Raw genomic sequence first — 18,180 nt, forward strand, 5'->3', positions numbered from 1 at the left:
GTTGTCCATTCCAGTCTTCAACCCATAATAGACCAAGTGACTACCCAGCCCACCAAGCAGATGTCCAACTATCCCCTAGGCATCTTCCACCCCAAACACTTGCCCCAGAGAGATCATCATCCAGGCCTTCCTTCTTACCCTGGGAGGCCAAAAATGAGAGAGAGAGAGACACTCCCTAGCCCAATCCACCTCCACCTACTGCACAGAGAAACCCATTTGAGGAATACTTCTTTTCACTCTGATCATTTTATAAGGTTCTCATATTATACTAGGGACTGGAAAAAGGACCAGATGAATAAGGATGTCCCTGCTTGGAATTCCTTCAGGATATTTGGATACCACATCCCACTAGCCTAAGATGGGAATAATAAAAAAGTTAACACTTACATGGAACTGTTTTAAACACTTTTGTACTATACAGGATAGATTAATATCATCTCTATTTTACAGATGAGGAAACTGAGAAACATAGGGGTTAAGTGACTTGCCCAAGGTTATAAACCTAACTAACAAGTTGCAGAGCTAGGACTCAAACCCAGATAGTTTGGTTCAAGAGTTTATGTACTAAACCACTCATTCTACTGGAATTGTCCAGACCCTGTCTCTGGTACACAGTGATGATTTTTGCCCCTGCCAAGTATGTCTTCCTCCCCACCCCCACCAACCATTTCTTCCTCCACATCACACCTCACTGGTAGCCCTTCCAGACCTTCTGGCTGTACCTATGTACCCACAGTCTAAGACAGGCCTCTCTGTAATATGTGTGGGGAATTAGGGCAAGAGTACACATACTATATGTCCAAATAAGTTAAACTAACAAACTGTTAAATAAAATAGGTTCTGTCCTCTTATTGGTAAATATACCTGCATAACAACCTGGAAGTTCAGGTTTGCAGAATTCCTGGCTCCTCAGAGTTCTTCATAAAAACGTGGCAGCAGAGGGAAAGCCAGCCCCTGACCTATAGCCCATCCTCCTTCTCTTTCCACTCCTGGCTCCAACCTCTGTGATCCTGACTTATAAGCATGTAGGTGACACCTCCAGTCTGTGTGTTCAAGCTCCATCCACACTCCCAAACAGCCACCCTTTGGGTGTGAGGGTGTACACATTAGTAGTATAGTCTGCCTTGATCAGACACACACACACACACTTTCAGAGAGGAGGTGGGAGGGAGGGAGGGAGGGAACCAGAGGGAGGTTAGAACAGTACCTGGTGCATAGTAAGCACTATAGAAATCCTAGCTATGATTAGTCCTCTCTTATTAAGACATGTATCAAATAGACCAATATGTGAATCAGGCATCCCTTAAAGAGACATAGCAGCTCTGATTGCCTATGACCAGAATTTCAACATAACTTGGTGAAAAGAGGTTCCTGAGCTATGGAAACACACTCTTCCTATCCAGACCTCCTTAGTTTCCATGTGTGAATTCGATCAGATAGAAAAACAAGAATTGGCATAGCAACCTGTTGTAAGCAAATTCTTAATCTGTTGGTAAAGAAAATTAAGTAAAAACATGTCCTCAAGCTAATTCTGATGAACCCAACCATTCCTCAATAAAAACGTGGAAGTTACTGGTTTTTCGCTTTATATATATATATATATTTGAGCAAATAGTTTGAAAGGGAACATTCAATGTATTAAAATCAAATAAATGAAGTACAAGGCTACCAATGTGGTGCGGAGAGAAAAAACTGAAAGTTGCCATACTCAAAGTTAATTTCCCCTAGGTGCCAGAAATCTCACCAACTGGGACATATTTTTTGGGGGTTAAGGCATTGCCTTTTTCAGGAACAACCCTTTGAAATGTAATTATGGAATGGGAGGTCATTTAGTACATTATTTGCTATTAAATTATTAGTGTGAAATTCATAATCAGATGACCAAGAGCTGACAAAGGTCCTAGGACTAGATTCCCTAAGGTCTCCACTAGATTCCAGCAAACAGCAGAGGTGAGCCCCAGAGCTTTGGGAACAGAGAAAGAAAGCCAGAGCAGGCCAAGAACTTCTTTACTTCTAGACTCGTAAGCTTAAAATATTTTGCATTCCAGACCATAATATATCCATGTTTATTTCAGTTCTTTAAAAAGTCCCCAAAATCTTGGAAAAACGTTGATGCTCTAGGAAGGTGTTTGCTCTGAGGCTGCAAAAGAGAGCATATTGTCAGCAATTTGAAAAGTGAAGGCTTGGAACAGAATTTCTCAACCACAGCACAATTTACATTTAGGGATAGATAATTCTTTTTTGTTGAAGGACTGTCCTGTCCATTGTAGGATGCTTAGCAGCATCCCTGGGCTCCATCCACTAAATGCCAATAGTAATTCCCTCAGTTCTGATGACCAAAAATATCTCCAGACATTGTCAAATATTCCCTGAGGGGCAAAACCACCCCAGTTAAAAATAGCTGACATAGAAGAATGGAGACTCGATTGGGAGAACAAAAGAGGGTGACTTTTCTAGCTCACAACACTACCTGGAGGACATAAGTAAGAGGAATAGTTAGATTGAACACTGGATTAGGTGGTCCTGGAAAAGCTGAAAAGCTGGGCAGGTAGAGGGTAGCCTGAGAGTGTTAGATGCCTGTGAGGATGAGGAAACAAACTTGCTTACATGAATGTTGCTGAGGGTGGCTGGGTGGGTGTAGGAAGAAGCTCTGTTAATTGCAAATATTTAAAATGATTCTTAACCCATTAGCACTGCTTACTCTCCAGGTAGAAAGAATTATTTCCCTTTGAATTTTCTTTCTGCAACATAATTGACTTCTTTGGGATCTCTTCTGGAGTTTCAGGGAGCTCTTAAAGCCACACAATATCAAAATACCTCATATTAGCAACTGTACAACTCTTTGACCTTCACTTAGGGGAAAGGCGAACTTTCCATTTCAGTGTTGTTGCTGTGATCCTAAGCTATCCACTAATGAGTCTTAGACCTTAGGATTTTTATGATTATAGCTTCCATTTATTTTGAGCATACTGTGGGCCAGGCCTCATACATATGACAATTCATATATTCACTTTAATCCTCACAACAGCTCTCATAACAATGCCTGTAAGGAAGACATTATAACTCTTATTTTCTTCATGAGGACACTGAAAATCAGGAAGATTGAATGACTTAAGCAAGGCTACGCAGTTAAGAAGTGGTAGCTTCAAATGTAGATCTTTTGTTCTTTCCACTGCTCTACAGGCAGCCTCTCACATTGGCATTTGTCTCAAGGCAGATGCTTCCTGAAGAGTAGGAGAGATCTGAACTGGAGGCCCTTTTGTGTCCGAGGACTAGGACAAGTGGGTGGGAGAGTACAGGAGCCAGATTGATGGAACCAGGTCAGAAGAGCACACCAGTCCATTTACGCTGAATTTCCAGGTGGCAATATGCCCTCACTCTACAAATGGTCTGAGCATTCTGGTTACCATATAATTCCAAAACTAATGGTTCTTAAAATCTGGTCCTGGACCAGTAGGGTGATCAACTGTGATGGTGCAGTTCATGTGCAAACTTGGCTAGATTATGGTGCCCAGTTGTTTGGTCCAGCAAGAGTTGGCCTGATTGTTACTGTGAGGATATTTCATGGATTTAAATTGTCAGTCAGTTGATTGCATCTATGACTGATTACATCTTCAATCAACAAAGGAGATAGCCTTCAGCAATGAGAGAAGTCTCTTTCACAGAGTTGAAGCCTTAAAGGGAGAACTGATGACTTCAGCTGTCAGAAGAATATCTATCTCTACTTCAGCCAGCCAGATTGTTTTGGGTAATTAATCAAACTCTTCATCAGAATTCCCAGCTTGCAGCCTGCCCTGTGGAATCTGGACTTGCCAATACCAGGGTAATGTGAGCCAATTCCTATAATAAATCACATTTTCTATCTATCTATCTATCTATGATCTATCTATCTATCTATCTATCTACATCCTGTCAGTTCTGATTCCCTGGAGAATCCTAACTAATACACCAATATTGAAGTTTCCCCACATACCAGGAAACCCCTTAGACCTGGGCAAACTAGGATGCTTGGTTACCTTATACAAGCAGCAGCAGCATCACCCCAGACCTAGCGAATCAGAAGTGTTGGGGGTGGGGTCCCGCAATTGGTGTTTTAACAAGCCCTCAAGGTGATTCTGGTGCATACTAAAATTTCAGAACCATTGTCCAAAGTAAATCTATTGATGCCCCTGCGAAGTGCTCAGTTGTCCCTCCGGATAACCCCAATCTTCTTTCTACTCCGAACCTCCAAATAAACCCACCATCAGGAGGAAGCCAGTTGCCTTTAGTTTAGTTTTGTTTTGTATTTCCAAAACAATTACTAAGAGCTTTTTGTGAAATTAATTTATTTATTAGGCAAATATTTCCTGAACACTTACTATGTGTTCACTATGCTTATACCACCACTGTCCTTAATGTTCCTCCCTCTTCATTTTGGCAGTTGCATTATCCAAAGTATTGGACACCAACTCCTAGATAATATTTTAATCCAGAATAATCCTTTGAGGTAGGATTTTTAGATTTTCATTAGCTAGAAATAGTTTTTCTATGTTGCCTCTATGAACTTAGTATATTTCTACAGGGTTAAGAGAGTAGAATAGAAAGGAAAGATTGTGTGTGTGTGTGTGTGTGTGTGTGTGTGTGTGTGTGTGTGTTTGGTAAAATAAGTAAGACCACTGTAGCCTGCAGGCCTCAGTTTTAACCCTAGCAGATGGAAAATATGCCATGAATATTACAAGAGGATTCACCGACACAAATTAACAGGAACAATGAGATTGGGGATGTTAGAACCAAAAGCCTAACAGATCACAGTCAGGGGCCCAAACAACAGGTGATGCCAAATAATGTCAGCTAATGAAAGCACTTACCAAAAAGAGCAATAAGGAGAAAGGAGGACTTCAGGTCCTGTCAGGTGCTGCACGGAGCACTCGCATGTTGAGGGGAGCATTCTCTTCTGTGGTGCCTCCATCTGGGGTACAGGGTCCTGCCCATATCTTTCAATCCCTCCCAAAAGGGACACACCAAACCCAGGATCAGGGAAGCTCCTTGGTGTCTTGGAGCTTCATCTGATTGTGCAAGATCCAACTGTTTAGGATTTTTTTTATTATTATCATGTGTTGTGAACTAAGAATTAACACGTCAATAAAGGTGGGGCGTGTTTGGAGACCTCTGAGTATTCTGCGTACCCGTCTCAATAGGTTTACTGTTATTAGGTAAAAACAGAGTAAGTTAGCAGGCACACACTTTTAACTTCTGCTTAATGAAGATGAATGCAGAACAAAATGGTCCAAAATGCAAAATAACTCATTCTAGTCAATATTTCAATTATCTCTATTACATTATGTTGTAAGCTGGGTTGATTAGCAATACATTAGCTCATTAACTTTGACAGTGTAATCACCTTGTGCTAAGGATGGCATCTGAGTGCCTTCATTATATGCATTTGATTCATTCATGGAGACATCCCTGGGAGAAAAATAAAAACTCATAATATAAAAAAATAACCACTAGGAAGACAATACAATAATAACTCGAAAGAACAATATCACAATTATGCCTTCAAATCCTGACAGCATGAATGCAAACCTACTTTAGGCAAGAACTTGTAAAAATAACATGCAGATGGGATGTGGAAATTCATAGAATTCAGAAAAATGCAATAACATTGTGCTTTGTGCTGACAGAGTTCCTTTATTGAAAGGAGCTCTAATCCACAGACATATGCTGCCTCTTCAGTTCAGGCCGACTTGCTGAATTATCCACGAATCTGTGTGCAGGTAATAATATTGTGACAGGGCTGGCAAGGTCACAGCCTACACATCTTTTGAGGGCCACAGAAACAATTGAGCCTCCAAAACAAATGAAGCCTCCTACTCTGTTCCAGACACTTTTGTGGCCTGTGCTTCACAGCCAGGCAACAGAAGCAAAAATGACCCCATCATTAATTCTGTATTAGTGTCAGGGTTCTCTGCAGAAACAGAACTGACATGATTATATATATATATAATGTAAATATAATAAGATTTTTTATAGAATTCACTCATGTGACTGTGGGGATGGACCAGTCCAAATGCTGTAGGGCAGACTACAAGCTAAGAACTCCAATGAAGGTTTACTATGAATTCCCCAGGAAAAGCTGTCTGGTTGAAGTAGAGATGGAAATCCTCCCTTCTGACTGCTGAAATCATCTCTTCTCCTTTTAAGGCCTTCAATGTGACTGGATGAAACTTCTCTCACTGTTGAAAATGATCTCCTCAGTTGACTGTAGCTGTAATCAGCCATAGATGCAATCAACTGACTCATGATTTAAATTCATGAAATATCCTCACAGTAACAATCAGGCCAATGCTTGCTTGACCAAACAGTTGGACACCATGACATGGCCCAGATGATACATGAACTTAACCATAATAGTCTACCCATGGTCAACTTGACACCCATAAACATCTTAATCCATACTTAATCTCTAAATAAAAATGACAACAGTCATATTTTTACCTTTCAATACTCAACTGTCCTGTGCACAATCAGAAATGCACTTTCTCCAGAATAGGGTACAAGTCCTTGGGTAATATTCACTCTTAAAACTGATATAACATATACTACAACATGAAGTTAATACAACTCATGTCATATGATAAGGAGATAAAATAGGGAAGAAAATAAAGATATTTGCTTTACATATATATATACAAACATACTTGTAACAAAACACAGAAGAAATATTCATAACCAATACATTCCTTGTTTCTGTAACTAGTCATGTGGCTGTAATTCATAACTACCTTCTTCCACTACCCATTCCATATTCACTTTACCCTCAGGAAGCACCTCAGCTGGCCATGGTTCTGTGCTTGGAGAAGTGACCTGAAGTTTCTGGGTCATTAGTTGTCCTGCCTGGATTGGGTTTTTGCAGGTTTCCATTGACTTTAATTACAGGGCATGGTAGTACTAAGAGACAGAGACACCCTAGGGGATCTCCTGTACTCCAGGCAAACTCCTCTTTACCTGCAATGTGTAGTTACAGTCCTAGTTCCCCTTGATAGTCAAGATCAATCACACCAGCGAGTACAGTAATTCCTTTCTTTGCCTGTTGCTTCAGAGGCATGAGAAGCCCAAAATAACTGGGTGGCAGGTTTAACTTCCAGTTCAACAAAATCATTGTGTCTCCCTGAAACTCAGAGCTAGAGCTCAGCAGATATGAATGTCAGTATTAGTGCATACAGCCACTGTCAAAAAAAAAAAAAAAAAAAAAAAAAAGCTGAAAAAGAGCCCAGACTTCAATTAGTGATCAATTAGTGATATGAATGAAGCAGGTCTGGTTAAGACCAGGGCAAGCCAGGCCAAAGGGTAAAGGTTGAAACTGATTGTGTTTCAAAACTTCAACTTCCATATGAGACCAAGGGAAGAGATATCTATTTGGTACAGGATCTAAATTTTCTAAATGGTACAACTCTACAGTCGATTTGTTCAAACACCACAATAGCATGGAACTTTGAATAGGAAGTGAGATATGGTAGGTTAGTGTAGGCTGGAGTGAAATAGTGACACATCCCAGAGTAATTTGGGCAGATAATAAAAAAATATAATTACAGCCTCCCCCTCCCCAGCCCCGAGGATCTGGGGGAAGGTGCAGATGTGTTGGACATCCTCACCTGGACTGGTGTTGATGTTGTCACAAACATTGGGACTGGTGGTTTGATGTGCTGAGCCCTCGATCATGGGACTTGCCCTTATGAAGCTTGTTACCACAAAGGAGAGTCTAAACTTGCATGTAATTGTGCCTAAGAGTCTCCCCCTGAGTACCTCTTTGTTGCTCAGATGTGGCTCTCTCTCTCTAACTGAGCCATCTCGACAGGTGAACTCGCTGCCCTCCCCCCTACGTGGGACCCGACTCCCAGGGTTGTAAATCTCCCTGGCAATGCAGAATATGACTCCCGGGGATGAATGTGGACCCGGCATCGTGGGACTGAGAGTATCTTCTTGACCAAAAGGGGGATGCAAAATGAGACGAAATAGTTTCAGTGGCTGAGAGATTTCAAATGGAGTCGAGAGGTCACTCTGGTGGACATCCTTATGCACTATATAGATAACACGTCTTAGGTTTTAATGTATTGGAATAGCTAGAAGTAAATACCTGAAACTACCAAACTCCAACCCAGCAGTCTGGACTCCTGAAGACAATTATATAATAATGTAGACTACAAGGGGTGACAGTGTGATTGTGAAGACCTTGTGGATCACACCCCCTTTATCTAGTGTATGGATGAGCAGAAAAATGGGGATAAAAATTAAAGGACAAATGGGGTGGGATGGGGGGGATGATTTGGGTGTTCTTTTTTCACTTTTATTTTTTTATTCTTGTTCTGGTTCTTTCTGATGTAAGGAAAATGTTCAGAGATAGATTGTGGTGATGAACGCATAACTATGTTATCATACTGTGGACAGTTGATTGTATACCATGGATGATTGTATGGTGTGTGAATGTACTTCAATAAAACTGAATTTAATAAAAAAATAAAATAAAATAAAAAATCCAGTTGGAAATTAAAAAAAAAAAAAATCATTGTGTCTCTTGCTGGAAGCATTCCTTCTTTTGAAACTCAGACCTGTAGACCAGCAGGGCTTAAGGGTGCAGGTACAGGAAATAAAAATTTTTCTAGTGGATCACTAGGGGTAATAATAAGTAGTGTCACTCCCATTTCTTCCCCTTGATTCCTGGACCCATGAATCCTGGCTATGGGAGAAAGAGCACCATAGAGTAGATGCTGATTCAGAGCATACACAGCCTCCTGGAGAACACTGCTCCAGCCCCACAAGGTATTGCCACCTAGTTGGCACCATAATTGAGTCTTCAAAAGGCCATTCCATCATTCTATCAATCCAGCTGCCTCTGGGTGATGGAAAACATGGTAGGACCAGAGAATTCCATGAGCATGTGCCCATTCCCTCACTTCATTTGCTGTGAAGTGGGTTCCTTGGTCAGAAGCAATGCTGTGTGGAATACCATGACGGTGGATAAGGCATTCTATAAGTCCAGTGGTAGTTTTGGCAGAAGCATTGCGTGCAGGGAAGGCAAACCCATATAGGATTTGTATCTAATCCAGTGAGAACAAATCACTGCCCCTTCCATGATGGAAGTGGACCAATGTAATCAGCCTGCCACCAGGTAGCAGGCTGATCACCTTGGGGAATGGTGCCATATTGGGGACTGAGTGTGGGTCTCTGCTGCTGGCAGATTTGGCACTCAGCAGTGGCTGTGACCAGGTTGGCCTTGGTGAGTGGAAGTCCATGTTGCTGAGCTCATGCATAACCACCATCCCTACAACCATGACCACTTTGTTCATGAGCCCATTGGGCAATGACAGGAGTGGCTGGGGAAAGAGAATGACTGGTATCCACTGAACTGGTCATCTTATCCACTTGATTATTAAAATCTTGTTCTGCTGAAGTCACCCTCTGGTGAGCATTCACATGAGACACAAATATCTTCATGTTTTTTGCCCACTCAGAAAAGTCTATCCACATACCTCTTTCCCAGATCTCTTTGTTGCCAATTTTTCAATCATGCTCCTTCCAAGTTCCTGACCATCCAGCCAAACCAATAGAAACAGCTGATGAATCAGTATACAAATGCACCTCTGGACAGTTCTCCTTCCAAGCAAAATGAACAACCAGGTGCACTGCTGAAAGTTCTGCCCCCTGGAAGGATTTCTCTTTACCACTGTCCTTCAGGGATCTCCCAGAAAGGGGCAGTAGTGCTGCAATTATTCACTCTCAGGTAGTATGTACATATCATGCAGAATTGTCTGTAAACCAGTCAACTGATTGTAATGAACTCCCCAAGAGACCATAGGTGTGGGCGAGGGAAAAGATAATGGGGCAGGAGTGGGGGCCATGGGCATTTGGGTCATTTCCTCATGTAACCCACTTGTGCCTGAAGCCCTATCTCATATATACCGCTTCCATCGTATGACGGAGTGCTGATAGGCACACCCATATATGGATTGGTGAGTCAAACAACACCCAGCTCATAATAGGCAACTCAGGTCTCATGGTAACTTGGTGGCTCATGGTTAAGTGTGTAGTCTCTGCAAAGGCCCAGCAGCAGGCCAAAAGCTATTTCTCAAAAGGGGAGTAGTTGTCTGCAAAGGATGGTAGGACTTTGCTCCAAAATCCTAAGGGTTTGTATTGTGACTCTCCTATAAGGGCCTGCCAAAAGCTCCTGACAGCATTGCTACTTGCCACCCACTGACACTTCCAGCACCACTGGATCTGCTGAATCATATAGTCCAAGTGGCAGAGGAGCTTGCACAGAAACTTAGACCTGTTGCTGAGCTTCCTCTTATTCCAGTCCCCACTCAAAACTAACAGCTTTTCAGGTCACTCGGTAAATAGGCCAGTGGAGTACACCCAAATGAAGAATATATGGTCTCCAAAGTCCAAAGGGCCACTGTCCTAGTTTGCTAATGCTGCAGAATGCAAAACACCAGAGATGGATAAGCTTTTATAAAACGGGGGTTTATTTAGAACAAATTAGGTTATGCATGGGCTCAGCAACATGGACTTCCACTCACCAAGGCTGACCTGGCCACAGCCACTGCTGAGTGTCCAATTGCAGCTGCTGTCCCAGATGTGGTATCATTGCTTGAGCAAATCAACACATCCCCTGGTACCTGGTATGCAGCTATTGATCTGGCAAATGCTTTTTTCTCAATTGCTGTCAGCAAGGACCACCAGAAACAGTTTGCATTTAGCTGGCAAGGCCAGCAGTTTACATTCACCGTGCTACCTCAGGGTTATATCAACTCTCCAGCCCTATGTCATAATATTGTCCGCAGGGATCTTGATCATTTCTCCCTCCCACAAGACATCACACTGGTCCATTATATTGATGATATCATGTTGATTGGACCTAGTGAGCAAGAAGTAGCAACTACTCTAGATTTGTTGGTAAGGTATTTGCGTGGCAGAGGATGGGAGATAAATCCAACAAAAATACAAGGCCCTTCCACCTCAGTAAAATTTCTAGGTGTTCAGTGGTGTGGGGCCTGTCGAGATATTCCTTCTAAGGTGAAGGATAAGCTGCTGCATCTGGCCCCTCCTACAACCAAAAAAGAGGCACAACGCTTAGTTGGCCTCTTTGGGTTTTGGAGACAACATATTCCTCATTTAGGTGTGCTGCTCCGGCCCATTTACCAAGTGACTAGAAAAGCTTCTAGTTTTGAGTGGGGACCGGAGCAAGATGAGGCTCTGCAACAGGTCCAGGCTGCTGTGCAAGCTGCTCTGCCGCTTGGACCATATGATCCAGCTGATCCAATGGTGCTGGAAGTGTCAGTGGCAAATAGAGATGCTGTTTGGAGCCTTTGGCAGGCTCCTATAGGAGAATCACAACGCAGGCCCTTAGGATTTTGGAGTAAAGCTTTACCATCCTCTGCAGATAACTACTCTCCATTTGAGAAACAGCTGTTGGCCTGCTACTGGGCCTTAGTAGAGACAGAACACTTAACCATGGGCCACCAAGTTACCATGAGACCTGAGTTACCTATCATGAGCTGGGTGTTATCTGACCCACCAAGCCATAAAGTTGGGCGTGCACAGCAGCACTCCATCATAAAATGGAAATGGTATATACGAGATAGAGCTCGAGCAGGTCCTGAAGGTACAAGTAAGTTACATGAGGAAGTGGCCCAAATGCCCATGGCCCCCACTCCTTCCACCTTACCTTCTCTTTCCCAGCCCACAGCTATGGCATCTTGGGGAGTTCCTTACAGTCAGTTGACTGAGGAAGAGAAGACTCGGGCCTGGTTTACAGATGGTTCTGCACGATATGCAGGTACCACCCGAAAGTGGACAGCTGCAGCACTGCAGCCCCTTTCTGGGATGTCCCTGAAGGACAGTGGTGAGGGGAAATCCTCCCAGTGGGCAGAACTTCGAGCAGTGCACCTGGTTGTTCACTTTGCTCGGAAGGAGAACTGGCCAGAGGTGCGTCTGTATACTGATTCCTGGGCTGTTGCTAATGGTTTGGCTGGATGGTCAGGGACTTGGAAGGAACATGATTGGAAGATTGGTGACAAAGAAGTCTGGGGAAGGGGTATGTGGATAGACCTTTCTGAGTGGGCAAACAACATGAAGATATTTGTGTCCCATGTGAATGCTCACCAGAGGGTGACTTCAGCAGAAGAAGATTTTAATAACCAAGTGGATAAAATGACCCGTTTGGTGGATACCAATCAGCCTCTTTCCCCAGCAACTCCTGTCATTGCCCAATGGGCTCATGAACAAAGTGGTCATGGTGGTAGGGATGGAGGTTATGCATGGGCTCAGCAACATGGACTTCCACTCACCAAGGCTGACCTGGCCACAGCCACTGCTGAGTGTCCAATTTGCCAGCAGCAGAGACCCACACTCAGTCCCCAATATGGCACCATTCCTCGGGGTGATCAGCCTGCTACCTGGTGGCAGGTTGATTACATTGGACCACTTCCATCATGGAAAGGGCAGCGATTTGTTCTTACTGGAATAGACACATACTCCGGATATGGGTTTGCCTTCCCTGCACGACATGCTTCTGCCAAAACTACGATACGTGGACTTACAGAATGCCTCATCCATCGTCATGGTATTCCACACAGCATTGCTTCAGATCAAGGAACCCACTTCACAGCAAATGAAGTGAGGGGATGGGCACATGCTCATGGAATTCTGTGGTCTTACCATGTTCCCCATCATCCAGAAGCAGCTGGGTTGATAGAACGGTGGAATGGCCTATTGAAGACTCAATTACGGCGCCAACTAGGTGGCAATACCTTGCAGGGCTGGGGCAGTGTTCTCCAGGAGGCTGTGTATGCTCTGAATCAGCGTCCACTCTATGGTGCTGCTTCTCCCATAGCCAGGATTCATGGGTCCAGGAATCAAGGGGTGGAAACAGGAGTAGCACCACTCACTATCACTCCTAGTGATCCACTAGGGAAATTTTTGCTTCCTGTCCCTGCAAGTTTAAGCTCTGCTGGTCTACAAGTCTTGGTTCCAAAAGGAGGAGTGCTTCCACCAGGAAACACAACAATAATCCCATTGAACTGGAAGTTAAGACTGCCACCTGGCCACTTTGGGCTTCTTATGCCTCTGAATCAACAGGCAAGTAAGGGGATTACTGTACTGGCTGGGGTGATTGATCCTGACCATCAAGGGGAAATAGCACTGCAACTACACAATGGAAGTAAAGAAGAGTTTTCCTGGCATACAGGAGATCCCCTAGGGTGTCTCTTAGTACTACCATGCCCCGTGATTCAAGTCAATGGAAAACTGCAACAACCCAATCCAGGCAGGACTACCAATGGCCAAGAAACTTAAGGAATGAAGGTTTGGGTCACCCCACCAGGCAAAGAACCACGGCCAGCTGAAGTGCTTGCTGAGGGTAAAGGGAACATGGAATGGGTAGTGGAAGAAGGTCGTGATAAATATGAACTACGGCCACGTGACCAGTTACAGAAACGAGGACTATGATGATATGAATATTTCCTCATTTTGTATGTCTGTATTTGTCTGTAAAGAAAATATTTTTGCTTTCTTCTCTGTCTTATCCCCTTATCATATGGCATAAGCTGTAACGTTCATTTTGAAGGTATGGTTTTAGGTAATGTGTACAACTGCCAAGTTGACAAGGGGTGGACTGTGATGGTTGGGTTCATGTGTCAACTTGGCTAGGTGGCCTAGCTGTCTGGTCAAGCGGGCACTGGCCTGACGATTGCTGTGAGGATATTTGAGGCTGGTTAATAAACCAACGGGCTGGTTTGTAGGATCATCAGTCAATTGACTGCAGCTGACTGATGACTCATCAAGGGGCGTGCTTCCACAGTGAGAGAATGCAATTGGCTGGATTTGGTCCGGGTGGTCAGTTGGAGGCTTATAAGCCGGACGGTTAGAGAACCCTCACTTCTTCTTTGGCTGCTCAGTGAAGCATTTCCTGGGGAGCTCGTCGAAGTTGCCGGTTCGTTTCCTGAGGAGTTCGTCAAAGTTGTCGGTTCGTTTCCCGAGGAGTTCATTGGACGTCTTCCTTGGAGTTGACAGCTTGTTGACGGCTCTGCAGAATTTGGACTCGTGCGCTCCCGCAGTTGCGTGAGTCACTTTTACAATTTGATAATCAGAGACATCTCTCATTGATTCTGTTTCCAAGGAGAACCCTAACTAATACAGCCACCTAGGCATTGTGTCTCTTTTTTTGGTCTTAAGAGAGGCCAAATGCAACAGTTCATCCTTCACCTTAGAATGGATAGCTCAACATGTCCCATACCATTGGACACCTAGAAATTTCACTGAGGTAGAAGAACCCTGAATAATTTGTTGGATTTACCTCCCATCCACTCCCGTGCAAATTTCCTACCAGTAAGTCTAGAGAAGTTGCAACTTCTTACTCACCAGGTCCAATCAACAGGTTATCAACACTCTAATAGAACAGCATAATATCTTATGGGAGGGAGAGAAGATCAAGGTCCTGTAGACTAGATTATGACATAGGGTTGGAGTTACCAGAGGTATGACAGTGAAGGTGTATTCAGCTGAAAGCAAACTGTTCTGGTGATTTTTACTAACATAAATTGAGAAAAAATATATTTGCCAGAGCAATAGCTGCATATCAGGTGTCAGGGGATGTGTTGATTTGCCCAAGCAATGATAGTACATCTGAAAGAGCAGCTGCAATTGGAGTCACCACCTGGTTAAGTTTACAATAATCCATTATCATCCTCAAAGATTCATCTGTTTTCTGCACAGGCCAAATAGGAGATGTGCCAGTTTGAATGTATTGTGTCCCCTCAAATGCCATTGTCTTTGATGTGATCTTGTGTGGGCGGACTTATCAGTATTGATTGGATTTAATTCTCTGAGTGTTTCTGTGGCGATGCATCCCACCCAACTGTGGGTGATGACTCTGACTGGATAATTTCCATGGAGGTGTTGCCCTATCCATTCAGGGTGGGTCTAAATTAAATCACTGGAGCCATATAAATGAGCTGACAAACAGAAGGAACTCAGTGCAGCTGAGAGCGACATTTTGAAGAGGAGCTACAGCCAAGAGGGACACTTTGAAGAATGCACAGGAACTGAGAGAGGCGCTTCAGCTTATAGAGACATTTTGGAGATGGCCTTTGAAGGCAGACTTTTGCTCTGGAGAAGCTAAGAGAGGACAAATGCCCCAAGAGCAACTGAGAGTGACATTTTGGGGAGAAGCTGAAGCCTAGAGAGGAACATCCTGGGAGAAAGCCATTTTGAAACCAGAACCCCGGGGCAGATGCCAGCCACGTGCCTTCCCAACTAACAGAGGGTTTCCGGACACCGTTGGCCATTCTCCAGTGAAGGTATGCAGTTGTTGATGCATTACCTTGAACACTTTATGGCCTTGAGACTGTAACTGTATAACCAAATAAACCCCCTTTTTATAAAAGCCAATCCATTTCTGGTGTTTTGCATTCTGGCAGCATTAGCAAACTAGAACAGGAGAGTTGAATGGAGATGTGTAAGAATCCCCATCCCTGAATCCTTCAAGTCCTTAATGGTGCCATTAATCTCTATAATCCATCCAGGAATGTGGTACTGCTTTTGATTTACTATTTTGACAGGTAGAGGCAGTTCTAGTGGCATTCACTTAGCCTTTCCTACCATAAGAGCCCTCACTCCAAAGGTCAGGGAACCAACGTGGGATTTTTGCCAGTTGCTGAGTATGTCCCATTCAATTATGCATTCTGGAATGCATAATAGAATGCATTCTGCAGCAGGAAAAGAATCACAGACTGGGTCTAGGAACCCACTGGAACCACTATGAGATGGACTTAAGCTAAAACTGCATTGATCACTTGACCTCCCTACTCTGACTGGGGAACCACAGTGAAATTTTGGGTCTCCTGGAATTAATGTCACTTCTGAGCCAGTGTCTAATAACCCCCCAAACATCTGATCATTTACTTTTCCCCAATACACAGTTACCCTGGTAAAAGGCCAGAGGTCTCTTTGGAAAAGGCTGGGAGAAAGATTAACAGCATAAAATTTTGGCAGTATAGCAGGTCCTTCCCCACGGGACCCCAGCCTTCCATTCATTCAAGGGGCTCTGGATCTGTAAACTATTTCAAATTTAGGAACTGATTAAGGGACCATGACTCTGTTTTTGTAATTCAAGTTAGACTTTTGTTCACTTGATCTAGAACTCTTCTGCTTATACAAATCAAGTAAGAATTTAGTAGACTGCCCATCTACTTTCCTTCTAGGAACCCCATTATCTAATAACCAACACCATAGATCTCTGCGAGTGAGACTATTCTGATTACTGCTTCAACTCTGCTATCCATTATGGTAGCCATGCCTACTTTGTCTTTGTCCATTAAGTGCTGCCACTTGGCTTCTGCCAACCCAGGATCTGATCATCCCCATGTGTTTAAGGATTCAAGTTCAGTGACAGCGGTTCCCACAGTAAAATCTGACCTACAGAGAAGAGCAACCACAAAGCTCTTCAGGGATGATGGAGTTAGTCTCCCAAATTTGTTCCTCACAATACTGCTGATGTCCCACTCTGGACATTCCTGAGTGGGTGAGCATGTCTTATATGATAAATCCACTCAAACATTCCAATCTCTCAAAGCCTTTGGATCCCTGCATCTCCATAATACCAGGGCAGTTCTGGCATTTCAACCTCAGGCAATGTAGGCCATCTTTTGGTTCATGTTTCAGCCAACTACCCAAACAAACTTTTAGATCCCTTTCTAATGCCTCAAGCTACAACAAAGAATTCAGAATCTCTTCTTAGTGGGCCGATAGCAATAAATTCATCCTGATCCAATTTTATGTTCCTTCTGCCATTATTCCCCACCCTTTATATGTATTCCCACACATAGTCCTCCGATTTCTCTCTACATAAACTGTAAAAATCAAGCACCTCCTCATGGGTCACCCTTTGTACCTCACCTTTTGGAGCTTCTTGGTTTTTCATTCTAGTTACAGGTCTTGAAGAGAGGATGGTTGGTGGGGGTGTGTCAAGAGAATGGCTGGAAGTGTCTTACAAGCCAACTACCTCAGGGCATTCCATTGCAGTTTCATCTGGTGAAACAGGATTAATCTCTTTAGAAAGAAGTGTGAGAGCTGTTTCTTCAGGGGAGGGAGTTACAGGTTTATCAGACTCAGCAGGGCTAATTCTTCTGGTGGAGTTTGGATGGCTGATTCCTCAGGGCAAACTGGAGATTAGGCGGTTGATTCCACAGGCAGACCATTGCAGGTTTATCTGGCAAAGACCCAGCAGAATCTAGGGTTTCAAGGTCCCCAACCTTTGTTACTTATCAACCCAAAGGTCCCCATTCCAATTTTCAGGATCCCATTCCTTTTCAATCAATGCCCTCCCTTTAACAGCAGACACCCTGCAAGGTTGGGAATTCAATTTATTTGTAATTCAGGCACTCACACAATGAGACTCTGGGTCTGGTTTGCAGAAACCTCAAGTCTGTGGCTACAAGAAATAAGATTTTCTTTCAAGTCACACACAGAAACTTTCATGTACTTCAAGCGGTGCTTAAGTTGGGAATCTGAAGCCTTAAGCTCATCCCTTTCTTTTACAACTGGATCCAGTTCCTTGCCTCATATAAGCATTTGAGTAGCCATATCCAGTGATATTTTGCATTTCTCTGTTTCCAATTCACAGCATGGACAATCACTGCCATCTTGATTAGGAGATAGAGTCATTAGCACCTTTGAATCTAATCAGGTTAGAGAACCAATTCCCAAAATCCAAGAACCAACTCAGAAATCTCATCCTTAAGATTTTGTTTCTGAAGGACCACTCCTGGTACCAAAATCAGTATTAGTCAGGGTTCTCTAGGGAAACAGAACCAACAGGTTTTATGCACATACATACACACACACACACACACACACACATAATGGGATTTTTTTATAGGAATTCACTCACACAACTATGGGGATGGGCAAGTCCAAATTCCATAGGGCAGGCCACAAGCTGGGACCTTGTGCTGGTCTGAATCTGTTATGTACCTGAGAAAAGACTATGCTCTTTTAATCCATTCTTGTGGGGGCAGACCTATTGTATGTGGGACCTTTGGATTAGGTTATTTCCATGGAGATGTTACCTAGCCCATTCAAGGTGGGTCTTGGTCCTTTACTGGAGTCCTTTAAGAGCGCTCACAGAGAGAAAGAGAACTCAGA

Source organism: Choloepus didactylus, chromosome X (genome assembly GCF_015220235.1).
Source record: "Choloepus didactylus isolate mChoDid1 chromosome X, mChoDid1.pri, whole genome shotgun sequence".
In the NCBI taxonomy this organism is placed as follows: Eukaryota; Metazoa; Chordata; class Mammalia; order Pilosa; family Megalonychidae; genus Choloepus; species Choloepus didactylus.